The following is an 11,925-nucleotide window of genomic DNA, read 5'->3' as shown; positions in this document are numbered from 1 at the left end:
ATGCATATTTATTCCCTGTGGTCAACCAAGAATCTCTCATTGGTTTAATTTAAATTTGGAAAGGTTGAATAGAGTAGGACATTACCTAGATGCATGACTACAGCAATTCATTTGGTTTCGTTAAGTTTGAAGGCTGATATTTGCTAGCAAATAATTACACCATTTATACAAGTCTTTTTTCCCCTCATGGCAAGTTTGATAAGTGATCAGCCAGTAGGTTAATCATGTGTGATATATTTTCAATTTTAATCCCTTATCATTTGGAGAGAGTCTCCCTCATCATTGTGGATGGTTCTACTGAGAAAGGCTGAGGAGGATTGGATGGTAGGAAGTGGGGATTTGGGGGCAGTTCCACCTTAGTTCTCTCCTAACTGACAAAATAAACTTCAACGAGAGCTCAGGCTTTTACTCCCAGACAGGGGAGCGTGTGATGCAGTGTTCAAATCATAGCTCTGGTGTCAGAGACTGGGATGTTTGTCTTCACGACACCAATTTTTATTTCTGTGTTTTAAATGAGTTACACAACCTGGCCAGTCCTTGATTTTGCCTCGTAATATATTTGAAATAATGTCATATATTTGAAAGAATTTTAGAAAAGTAAGGTACTACACAAATATTTATTTTGTCATTCTCCATATTGTTAACATCCACAGGAAGTTTTCCTTCAATTACAGTTTTCAAAGCAACAAATGCATTTACCTCTCTTTTGTTTCTTTTGTATTTAATGGTAATGTTACAATGGGAAACTTAGGAAATTTGTAGTGGTTTGTTAATATCAAAGCTTTTTTATTTTTCAACACTCCCTGCCTGTTTGTGTTAAAGATATTTTGGTCATGATTGACTTTTACTTTAGTCTTGGATTATATAGTTTCATTTCTTTGATAATAGGAACATAAACAATTTCATGTATTAATGGAAGAGTACTGTGGGTTAGCCCTAACTTCACTTTTTCCATCTTGGCTTCTCCAGCTCCCACAATGGGTGGCCCATTTTCAGGCTCAAGTTCTCAGCCCTCTCTTGCCTTCAGCTACTGGAGCAGGGGCTGGCTCCAGTGCCAAATTCCCCTAGGTTTATCTGACCCGAACAAAGCTCTGATGCTGAAGGCTGGCTTGACAGTTGCACCTTCCACTCCCCCTCAGCAATACTTTACTCAAACTGGCCTTTTCTTGTGCCTTGGTTTTCAAACCAAAGCATGTGATTCGGTTTCTGCTTTGGTCTGAGAGCTAAGTGAAGAGCTCCTCTCAGCGCTCTTCCCTGGGGCCTGAAGCCCTGCCCTTGGGCCGGTCTAGGTCACCTGTGAGTCAACCTGCTAAGAAGTATTGTGTCTACGTTTCCACACTATTAAGGGTGTTATTATTTTAAGAGGTGGTACTGGGTTTTCTCTTAGGGAGAGAAATGTCTTTATTGAGGAAAATTCCTTGATAAATCACTTGAAGCAGAAGGCAGAAGGTGACAGAGGGAGACGAAAATGTCACCAGGATCTCAAGACACTTGAAATAAAGTAGGCAAACCAGTCTGTACAGGGAACAGGTGCAGGGGGAGGGAGAAGAAAGGAGCCCTGCCAAGAAGAGGTATATGTGGATGAGGAGCCCCACAGGCAAGTGGTTTTGTGTTCTTTCTGTACAGTGTGTGAGGTCCCTTCTCAAGTCAACAACATTTACTACATGGGTAACTGCCTTGTGTGAGTGCTTTTTTTTAAAACAAAAATCAAGAAAGGACTGAGTTACACAAAAGGAGACAACACTGCTTGTATTCTTTAGGAGAAAACAGAGAGGTTTCCTCTCAGATGACCGACTGGAACTAGGAAATGGAAGAAAGTGTAACAAAGGGAATATTTTCATGGAGGTGGACAGAATTAGGGGGAACAAATGCAGGAAGACAAAGTACTTGGAGCCAGCAATGGGGAGCTGTTTCCCTGGTGGGTGTGAAGGGGAAAGGGGAGGGAACAGTTCCTAAAACCAGAAAGTGGTTGCTGGAGCTGTCGGCTGGCAGCCATTGAGAGAGGGCTCCTAGGGGTGGAAGGAGGATGGCTGCCTTGACCTCATCCTCTCTCCCTCTCTGATCTCCTGCTAGTCCTTCTCATTGGTCAAACCCAAAGGGACACCAAAAGGCAAGCGGGCTTGTGCCTGTTAACCACCTAGGACACGCACCAGGGTGGGGAAGGATGGGACACAGATCTGGGGGGCCAATAAAAAAATAGTACGCCATGGAGGGAAGGACCCTAGGCAGTGGTTACCTGAAAGCATGATCTTCCTAGGAATGCTCTAAAATACTTGAGATGGCTTTGATGGTCCACAGAATAGTGTTCAAACAAACGTGTTTAGTTTTTGTGGGGTTGGAGCATCCCATGTGCGATGGAGTTATGAAAGTGTTACCATCTCAATTGCCCATCTATTGGCTTTGCTTAATAAAACCCACAATTTCCTCTGGAAACACTTGGTTCTGGGAGTTCTTTTGAGCTGTAGCTGAGTTTTATCTGCCCCTTGGTAGCCATGCCTTGTTGGATCTTCATGGTCAGTTGGGCCCATTTCCTGGTACTGGGCCTTGTATGGTGGTATACCCAGTGCCCTGTCTTGGCTGTTAGCCTCTGCACCTTGTTATGACTGAAGAGTCAAATGTTCCAGACAAGTCCTAAGGTACGACCTTCTGGGTCTCATAAATTTTCAACATTCTTGGCCATCCATGGAGCAGACAGGCACTCATCATCCATTTAGAGGCCTCAGGATTCCTGTTTAGTTCTATAGCCTGTATTTCTTTCCTGAATAAATATGCCTGCACCTGTTCCATCCATATCAATGAGAGGTACAGGTAAAATATCTATCTCGCTGGGCACAGTGGTCCATGTATATAATCCCAGCTACTCAAGTGGCTGAGGCTGAAAGATTGCTTGAGCCCAGGAGCTTGAATCCATTCTAGGCAACATAATTAAGTTTCCATATCTAAATAAATAAATAAATAAATACCTTTCTGACATCAACCTTTTCAGGCAAGTGAATATTTTGAAGTTGACTTTGTTAATTTCAGAGTTGCCCTTGATATTTTCAAAGAACTCAGATGTTCTCATTGCATAGCTGGTTTGCTCTGCAGGAAACCTAAGAGGAGATGCTTTTCTATTATCATGAGAAATGTGTTATTTTGAATGGGAATTTAATCGTCGGCCCAAATTTGCTCATTGGGGTTCATTATTGAAGTTGCACATTTTCTCCTCTGCATACAAAAATCCCGTTCTAATCTTTTTTTGCTTCTGTCTGAGCAAACTGAATGCTGTTTAATTCACCTTGGCCTTGTTGAGCAGAACCACAATGGTATTTTGCTTGAAGCTGTGTGTTCTGGCATCAGCTTACATAAGCAGAAAAACCTGCATTTCAAAGACAGCACAAACACAAATGCATGCACCTGCTTCCAATGGAGAGGCTGTGAAAGAACTATCTGGGTGACAGGGGGAAAGTCAGCTGTAAAATGTGTGTATTGGTGAAGGCAGAGTAAGAGCTAGTTTGCAGGTTTGTGGTGGGACCTAACTGGTCCCGTATATGTGCATGGCACATTGTAAGTGGATATTATGTGGTGGCTGCACAACCTTTATTTGTATATTATTCTATAAATATATGGTGCACCTTAGCCATTTTTGCTCAATGAGCATCTTTAGAGCAAGTAAGCGAATAAATGCATCAACAATTCTTCCCCCAAGATTAACATAGAATGAAGTCTGATTTCAACGAGGAAAGAAAAATGCATAGTTGAGGAAAATCCATATGGATTTCTGGGACCCATGAGTCTAAATAAAATAATGCATATGAAAATGCATAAAATAATACCAGCAACCAAACACGTACAAGGCAATCAGTTCATTTGCTTCCTATTATTACATCCCAGGAGACAAAAGGTGATTCACTTAAATTTGGGAGAAGTTCAGATGGCCAGAAAACTAAATTTTCCCAGGTTCAAGGCCTATGTTTCCTAAAGAGAAATTATTTTAAAAAATGGGAATATACTGTGGGCCTGTAGGATCTTAAGACATCTGTCCCCACCCTGGAGGGAAAATGGAGTGCTTACTATGTGTTAGGCAGTGTAAATGTTATCTCATGTATACAGCAGCCCTCTGAGATGGATGTTACAATGCCTACTTTACATCAGTCACAGAGCTGGGTCTGTTAAACTACTAAGCCCAAGGTCTCTGCAGGCCACCATGCTGCCTCCAAGACATGCGTGGGCCCCCACGTGTGTGCTGGGAGAGATGGGGTTGGCTCTCATCAGATGGATCCTTTTATAGTTGACATCACTACAGATCAATGTAGACACAGTCTTCCTCTTTTAGTGACTTAGAACAGCATGCTGCCTGTTATCTCTGTAATTAGTCCCTGCCACTCAACGAAAAGATGGTTCTGGGTAGTGAGGAAGCCCAAGGTTGGGAGGTTACCTGGTTCTAGCAGCTGTTAGGAGAGCAGCACAGATCACAGTAAATGGCTTGGCATATTCTTTTAGAAACTCCTAAACCCTCTTGATCTCTGCCAAAGGCATTTTCGTATACACACGCACCCATGCGTGCACACGCAAACAGGCACACGCACACACTGCTCCTGTGTCTGGCTGCTATCTGTCTCGAATGCTCCTGCCTCCTGTTTAAAATGAGTCTGGGTTTATCTCTGCTGTTCATCTGGGCCTGAAGCAGATCATTCACATAGTACTTTTTCCCCTTGATATGGAGAAGGAGAGGGTTAGCAGTCTGTGAGCTGGCTGAGAAGAATTTGGATCATTCAGGAATTCGGTGATGGAATTTTTTGATAGGTCTGTGCAGAGAGAATAGATGTCTTCAGAAGGTAACTGATAGCATTACAGTGTGAGAACTGAGCAATTAATTTTCTTCCCACCTGGATTCCCAGCCTATATGCTCTCCTCCAGCTAATCTAGAAATTTTTCCTTCAGCAAGCACTAATCCATTACTATGTTTATAAGGCTTCAGTCCCCCTTGTGAATCCCAAAGCCTCCCTGGCACAGAATACAGGAGCTAATCTTAAAGTCCCTTAGCAAAAATCGGTTTAATTTCTATATCCTATCAATGAACTATCTGAAGAAGAAATTAGGAAAACAATTCCTTTTACAATAGCACCAAAAAAATACTTAGGAGTAAATTTAACCAAGGAGTTGAAAGATCTGTATATTGAAAATGATAAAACATTGATGAAAGAAATTGAAGACATAAATAAGTGGAAAGATATCCTGGGTTCATAGACTGCAATAATTAATATTGTCAAAATGTCCACACTACCCAAAGCAATTTACAGATTTAATGCAATCCCTTTTAAAATTCCAATGACATTTCTCACAGAACAACAACAAAACTTCTTAAAATTAGTATGGAACCACAAAAGACTGAATAGCCAAAGACATTCTGAGCTAAAAGAACAAAGCTGGAGGAACCACATTACCTGATCTTAAAATATATTACAAAGTTACAGTAATCAAAACAGCATGATACTGATATGCACAGACACATAGGCCTATGTAACAAAATAGAGAGCCCAGAAATAAACTCATGCATTTATGGCCAATTGATTTTTGACAAAGATGCCAGGAACACACAATGGGGAAAGGATAGTCTCTTCAGTAAATGCTGTTGGGTCAACTGAATATCCACATGCAGAAGAACAAAATTGGACTTTCATATCATAGCATATACAACAACGAACTCAAAATTGATGGAAAACATAAACATAAGACCTGAAACTGTAAAACTACAAGAAGAAAACAGGGGAAATGGTCCACGACATTGATCTGTGCATTGACTCCTTGGCTATGACTCGAAAAACACAGGCAACATAAGTAAAAATAGACACATGGGATTGCATCGAACTAAAAAGCTTCTATACAGCAAAGAAAATAGAATGAAGAGACGACCCGTAAATTGGGAGAAATATTTGTAAACCATTCATAGATAAGGAGCAGCTACCCAAAACATGTGAGAAACTCAATAGCAAGAAAATAAATAACCTGATTAAAAAATGAGCCAAGGACCTGAGCAGACATTCCTCAGATGAAGACATACAAATAGCCAACAGACATATAAAAAATGCTTAGTATCACAAATCATCAGGCAAAGGCAAGTTAATGCCACAACGAGATGTCACCTTACACCTGTTAGAGTGGCTATTTTCAAAAATATGAAAAATAACAAACGTTGGTGAGGGTGTGGAGAAAAGAGAACCTTTGTAAACTGCTGGTGAGAACGTAGATTAGTACAGCTAGTATGGAAAAGAGTATGGAGGTTCCTCAAAAAACTAAAAATAGAACTGTTATATGATCCAACAATCCCAATTCTAGGTGTATATCCAAAGGAACTGAAATTAGTGTGTTGAAGAAATATTTGCCCTCTCAGGCTCGTTGTGGCACTATTCACAAGAACTAAGATATGAAATCAACCTAAGTGTCCATCTGCAGATGAATGGATAAAGAAAGTATGGTATATATTCAAAATGGAACAACTATTCAGCCTTAACAAAGAAGGAACTTCTATCATTTGTGAGAACCTGGACGAACATGGAAGGCATTATGCTAAGAGAGTAGACAATCTCTTCATTCTAAATTCTGTAAGTCTGTAAATAGAGCTTAGGACCGAATTTCTGGTTGGCACCCATGGTGGTACCTGAACTCCCTCAGAACTTTTCACAAAAACCACCATTTACCCAGGTCCACCTCCTGCTGTGTTTGTGCAATTGCTCTTTGGGCCCAAGGGCAGGGTCTAACATGTATTCCTATTAAATATCTTCTTGTTACATTCATCTTTTCACTTCAACCTGTCAAGAGGAGTTTAAAACATGATTCTGTCATCAAAATAGTAGCTATAATTTGCTCATAGATTGGATGAGCTTGCCTTTTCTGTTTTTGTCAATGTCAGCAATTCTTAACCTTTTTCTTCCCTAGCAACTGAGGGATACTCTTCCTTCAATAACACTGGCTGATTACTCAAGGCATTGGGGTGAGAGGATCGAGAGGCAAGACTACCTAAATATTAGGTTGCAAGGCATGCATAAAGTGAAGCTCATCCCCTTCCTCCCCAGATTCGTGCTCATAGTTTTCTGATTAGCTTCTTAGAATAGCTGATTCATGCTATACTAATAATTATGTTGAAAATACAGTGGTACATTATGAATCACTTCACTCCAGGTTGGCCTCCACCTGATCATTTGAAAAATGATCTACTCACCATTTGAAAAATGTGTGTGTGTGTGTGCGTGTATGGTGTATATATATATATATATACACATACTCTCTCTCTCTATATATATAGAGAGAGTATGTGTATATATATATGTATGTGTATATATATATATATGTCTCTATTTGTGTATGTATAATCATTCATAATTAATCTTCTTGGCTAGTAGGTTATCATGAGACAACTTGTTAAATGCCTTGTTAAGATCTACATACACACCCGGCTCCTGATCCAAAGTTCTTTCATGTACAAGTCGAAATTCAGAGCATTTGAAATTCAGTGCTTTTGAAATTTAGAATTCAAATACAGAGGATATTCAGACTTGGAAAGAGGCTAGACCTTAACATAGCACTCTGTCACAGCACTGCACCGAGCTCTCTCACAACCAAAGCAGCATGTGTAGGCAATTTTGTAACTTCAACATCATGGCACAGATTTTCATACTGGAGGTATTTTACCTTAGATACACATTTCCTCAAGTCTTTTTCTGGCTTGGTTTATTACCTCTATTTCTTTTAGTCAATTATATGTTAGCCTTTTTCACTTCCTCTGAAAAGTCAATAAAAAACGTAATTAGAGAAAAGTTCGGGTAGAAAAGGCTGTCATCCATTTCATTGTCTGGGTTGCTCAAGAAATGTTTATTTGTGGACCGGGAATTTCTTATTTGCATTGGCCCTGCCTTTGTGTATATATCGACTGCTGAGCTGGTGAGCCTGGAGGCCTGGAAATGAAGGCCCATGGCAGACTTGGAACAGGTGTCCTTAACTGCCCCAAATTAACCCTTTCAGGTAGTGGGTTTCTTCTCTGCTCTCACCAGGGCAGGCAGCAGTATTTATCAGATGCCCACATGAAAAACAGGTATTAGATGATGATTCAATATTTTAAAATATTTCACATATGCTTTTGGAAAAACAACAACAACAAAAAACCCAAAAAGGAAGTTTGTTAATCAGATAAATATTTCTGTATTATCTACGGCATTTAAAAAAACTACATTTAAAACAGGCTGGGCCCAAACCCTGGAAGGAAGTTGCAAAGCTGTGGATGATGTGTTCAGTTGTATAAAATGCCCTTGAGAAACTTAAAATCTAGTCAAGAAAATCATATTTTTAAAAAAAATGTGTTTTCTGTTTATAAAGATAACTTATGTTTGTTGTGAGAAATTTGGAAAATATATAAAAATGTAAGAAAGAAAATTCAAATCACCCATATCCCACCACCAATAATCACCATTAACATTTGGTGTAGCTTTTAAAAGAAATGTGTATGTGTTTAAATTTATTTTTGCAAAGCTGAGATTATATTATACACATTTAAATGTGCCTTTTCACCTACTATAGTTGTAACATTTCCCAAAGTCACTAAATATTATTTAAATCTATCTTATGGATAGGAAGTATTCCATCATTTGGATGCACAATAATTAATTTAACAAACCTTTTTTAGGAATTATGTTGATTGAAACCATTGGCTATTACAAATAATACTGAAGTATATATCTTTGTAAATACATTTTTATGTACATCAATAAGTATTTCTCCAGGAGAATTTCCTAGATGTTGATTTAATGGTCTGAAAAATATAAATGTAATATAGGGTTTTAAAAAATAGTTGGATGCAGTGGCTCATGCCTATAATTCCAGCACTTTGGGAGGTGGAGTTGGGAAAATTGCTTGAGGCCAGGAGTTCCAGGCTTCAGAGGGCTATGACGGTGCCACTGCACTCCAGCCTGTGCAACAGAGTGAGACACCATCTCAAAAAATAATAATAGTAATAATAATAATAATGAAAATACACATGGCCAAATTCTGTTCAAAATGCTGTAGGAATTTACACACACACCAACGATGAATGAGGACACCCACTTGCTTTAACCTTGGACATTTTCATTTGACAATTTGGTAGCTAAAAATAATATCTCATTTTAATTTTTGTCTTTTTGCTTCCTAGAGAAGTTGAACTATTTTCTTGTTTATGGATCATCTCTATTTCTTCTTTTGTAAATTGTGTTTTCATGTGTTTAGCCCCGTGTTCTTCTGGAGTTTCATAGTTTTCTTAACAATTCTAAAAGGTCTGTATATACTAATACCATAGTCCTTTGTGTGTCATGTGTATTGCAAATATTTTACCTGATTTGTCTATATCTTTAAAATTTTTTAAGCTTACAGATGTTTTTAAATTTTTATGTAATCAGTACTATCAAGTTTTTTCTATGGGATTCCTCTCCCCTTTTATGTTAGCAATAACTTTGCCACAGCAAGATTAGCTGTTTGAATTTACATTTATATCTTGTTCTGTTATTGTTTCTCATTCTCTCTCAAACATCTAACTCTTTAGTCTATTTGCAATTTAGAGTATGATACATAGAGTAAAATTTGGCTTTGTCTTCATTCCAAGTGATTCACCCAGTTTGCCGTCATCATTCTTAATTTTTCCTCCAGCCAGTTTGAAATAGCATCTTAATCACATGTTAAATTATTGCATAGACTTAGGCATGTGTTTTTGTTTTTCTTTTCTGTTCCACTCATTTGCCAGTTTGCTAAAATCATTCTGTTTTATTTTTTGCAGCCAAATAACGTGTTCTAATATCTGACCTTAGGAGCCCATTCTCTCACAATTCTTGTCTTTCAGAATTTCTTGTTTGGTCTTCTGTATGATATTCTAAATACACTTTTAAATCATTTTGTTAAAATATCCACCCCCCTTTTTTGAGACAACATTTTGCTCTGCTGCCCAGGCTGGGGTGCAGTGGTGCAATCATGGGTCACTTGTAGCCTCGACCTCCCAAGTTCAAGCAATTCTCCTGCCTCAGCCTCCCTAGTAGCTTGGACCACAGGTGCATGCCACCATGGCTGGCTAATATTTTTTTGTATTTTTTGTAGAGACAGGGTTTTGCCATGTTGCCCAGGCTAATCTCAAACTCCTGGGCTCAAGTGATCTACCATCCTTTGCCTCCCAAAGTGCCAGGATGACAGGTATGAGCTACTGCACCCAGACAAAATACCTCATTTGTAATGGCATTGAAACATCATTAATTACATTTTAAATTAACTTGGAAAAAATTGATCTCTTTAAAACTTTGAGAGCCTTCCAGAAGAAACGGACAGACAGAAGACATACATCTATTTTCATTTGTGATGTTCTCTTCACTGGGGCATTGCTGATGGTAAAGCACTAGAAAAGTTAGAGGCCGCAGCAATTCAGATAACAGAAAGGGAATTCAAAGAACATGAAATTGCAACAAATCCCTGGAGGATGGACAAGAAGAGGCAGCTGCAGCCTGCACTTTGTGTCAGGGATGGCCCAGAGAACCCCTAGACTAGGAGAAGGCAGATGTCTCAGAGGGTGGAGTAACAGTGGGGCTGAAAACAGGGCATTCATTGAAATTCTGTATGTGGAACAGATAACTCCTCTGTCCTTTCCAAAAGCCCACAGGGAGAAGAGCCCAAGGCCAGACATTCATGCCCAGGAAAAATGGGAGGTTCCTTCTTATATAATTGCATCAATTGTCTAGGAAAACCAGTGTGGTCATATGGGTTCTAGAAACATCTTTTTAAAATTTCAGTTCTGTTTTCCTGCAGTGAATCTTTTCCACAGGTTATCATCTTGATGTCTCCTTTGAGGGTTATATTCTACTTCTTAGTTGCAGAATCCTTTCCTTGGCTAAATATGTTTGGTTTTCCCCATGAACAGGGTGGGTGAATTCCCTCCATCAGCTTACTCTTGGAATTCCCCTCTCATATCTTCCTTATAAGAGATGGTTGATATAAATTTATATGATTATCAACTCTTACTTTTTCTAGTAAGAGTTTCTGTTAATGTCTCCTCCAAGGCTGCTCTCTGACTAATGTGGGGGAAGGTGGGAAGCAGTTTTTCTTCAGATTGGCTCTGTTGTCTACCAAATGTCTGGTACAGATGCCAATAACACAGTCCCTATGGTTCTGTCATGTAGATAACATCTATGCCTAGATTACAGTCCTGATTTTGTCATATTTTGGGGGGGCATAGAAAGCAGACTGTGAGACATGTGGGTTTATCTCTTCTTACCTGGCAGTGTGAGTGAGATCATCACTTTTTTATTTTTGGATATATGCAAATTATGTGAGAATTTCTGCCTGAGTGGGAAAGGTCACCATGAGTTGGAATGGTCACAGAAAATCGCAGAATAAATTACATCTGAGTGAGGACTTGAAGGATCAATGGGATTCAAATTGAGAGGGTAGATTTTGGAGGAGGTTCCAGTCTTGGGCACAAGCACAGAGATACAATGCACAAGGTGTATTTGTAATGAAGAGACGCACCTTGCTCATATGGAGTATTCATGGTAGATTTGTTTTGAAAGATAGGTAGGGACCAGATAGTCATGGGTCCTGGGCACCAAAAAAAGTGAGTTTATGTTCTGTAAGTCATAACAAGCAGGCCAGGCATGGTGGCTCATGCCTATAATCCCAGCACTTTGGGAGGCTGAGGTGGGTGGATCACCTGAGGTCGGGAGTTCAAGACCAGCCTGGCCAACACGGTGAAAACCCATCTCTACTAAAAATACAAAAATTAGCTGGGCGTGGTGGCACACACCTGTAGTCCTAGCTACTCAGGAGGCTGAGGCAGAAGAATTGCTTGAATCTTGGAGGCGGAGGTTGCAGTGAGCAGATATCGTGCCACTGCATTCGAGCCTGGGCAACAGAGTGAGACTCTGTCTCAAAAAAAAAAAA

The sequence above is a fragment of the Nomascus leucogenys genome, chromosome 8 (assembly GCF_006542625.1).
Source record: "Nomascus leucogenys isolate Asia chromosome 8, Asia_NLE_v1, whole genome shotgun sequence".
NCBI lineage: Eukaryota > Metazoa > Chordata > Mammalia > Primates > Hylobatidae > Nomascus > Nomascus leucogenys.
Note: the sequence above shows the minus strand (reverse complement) of the source record.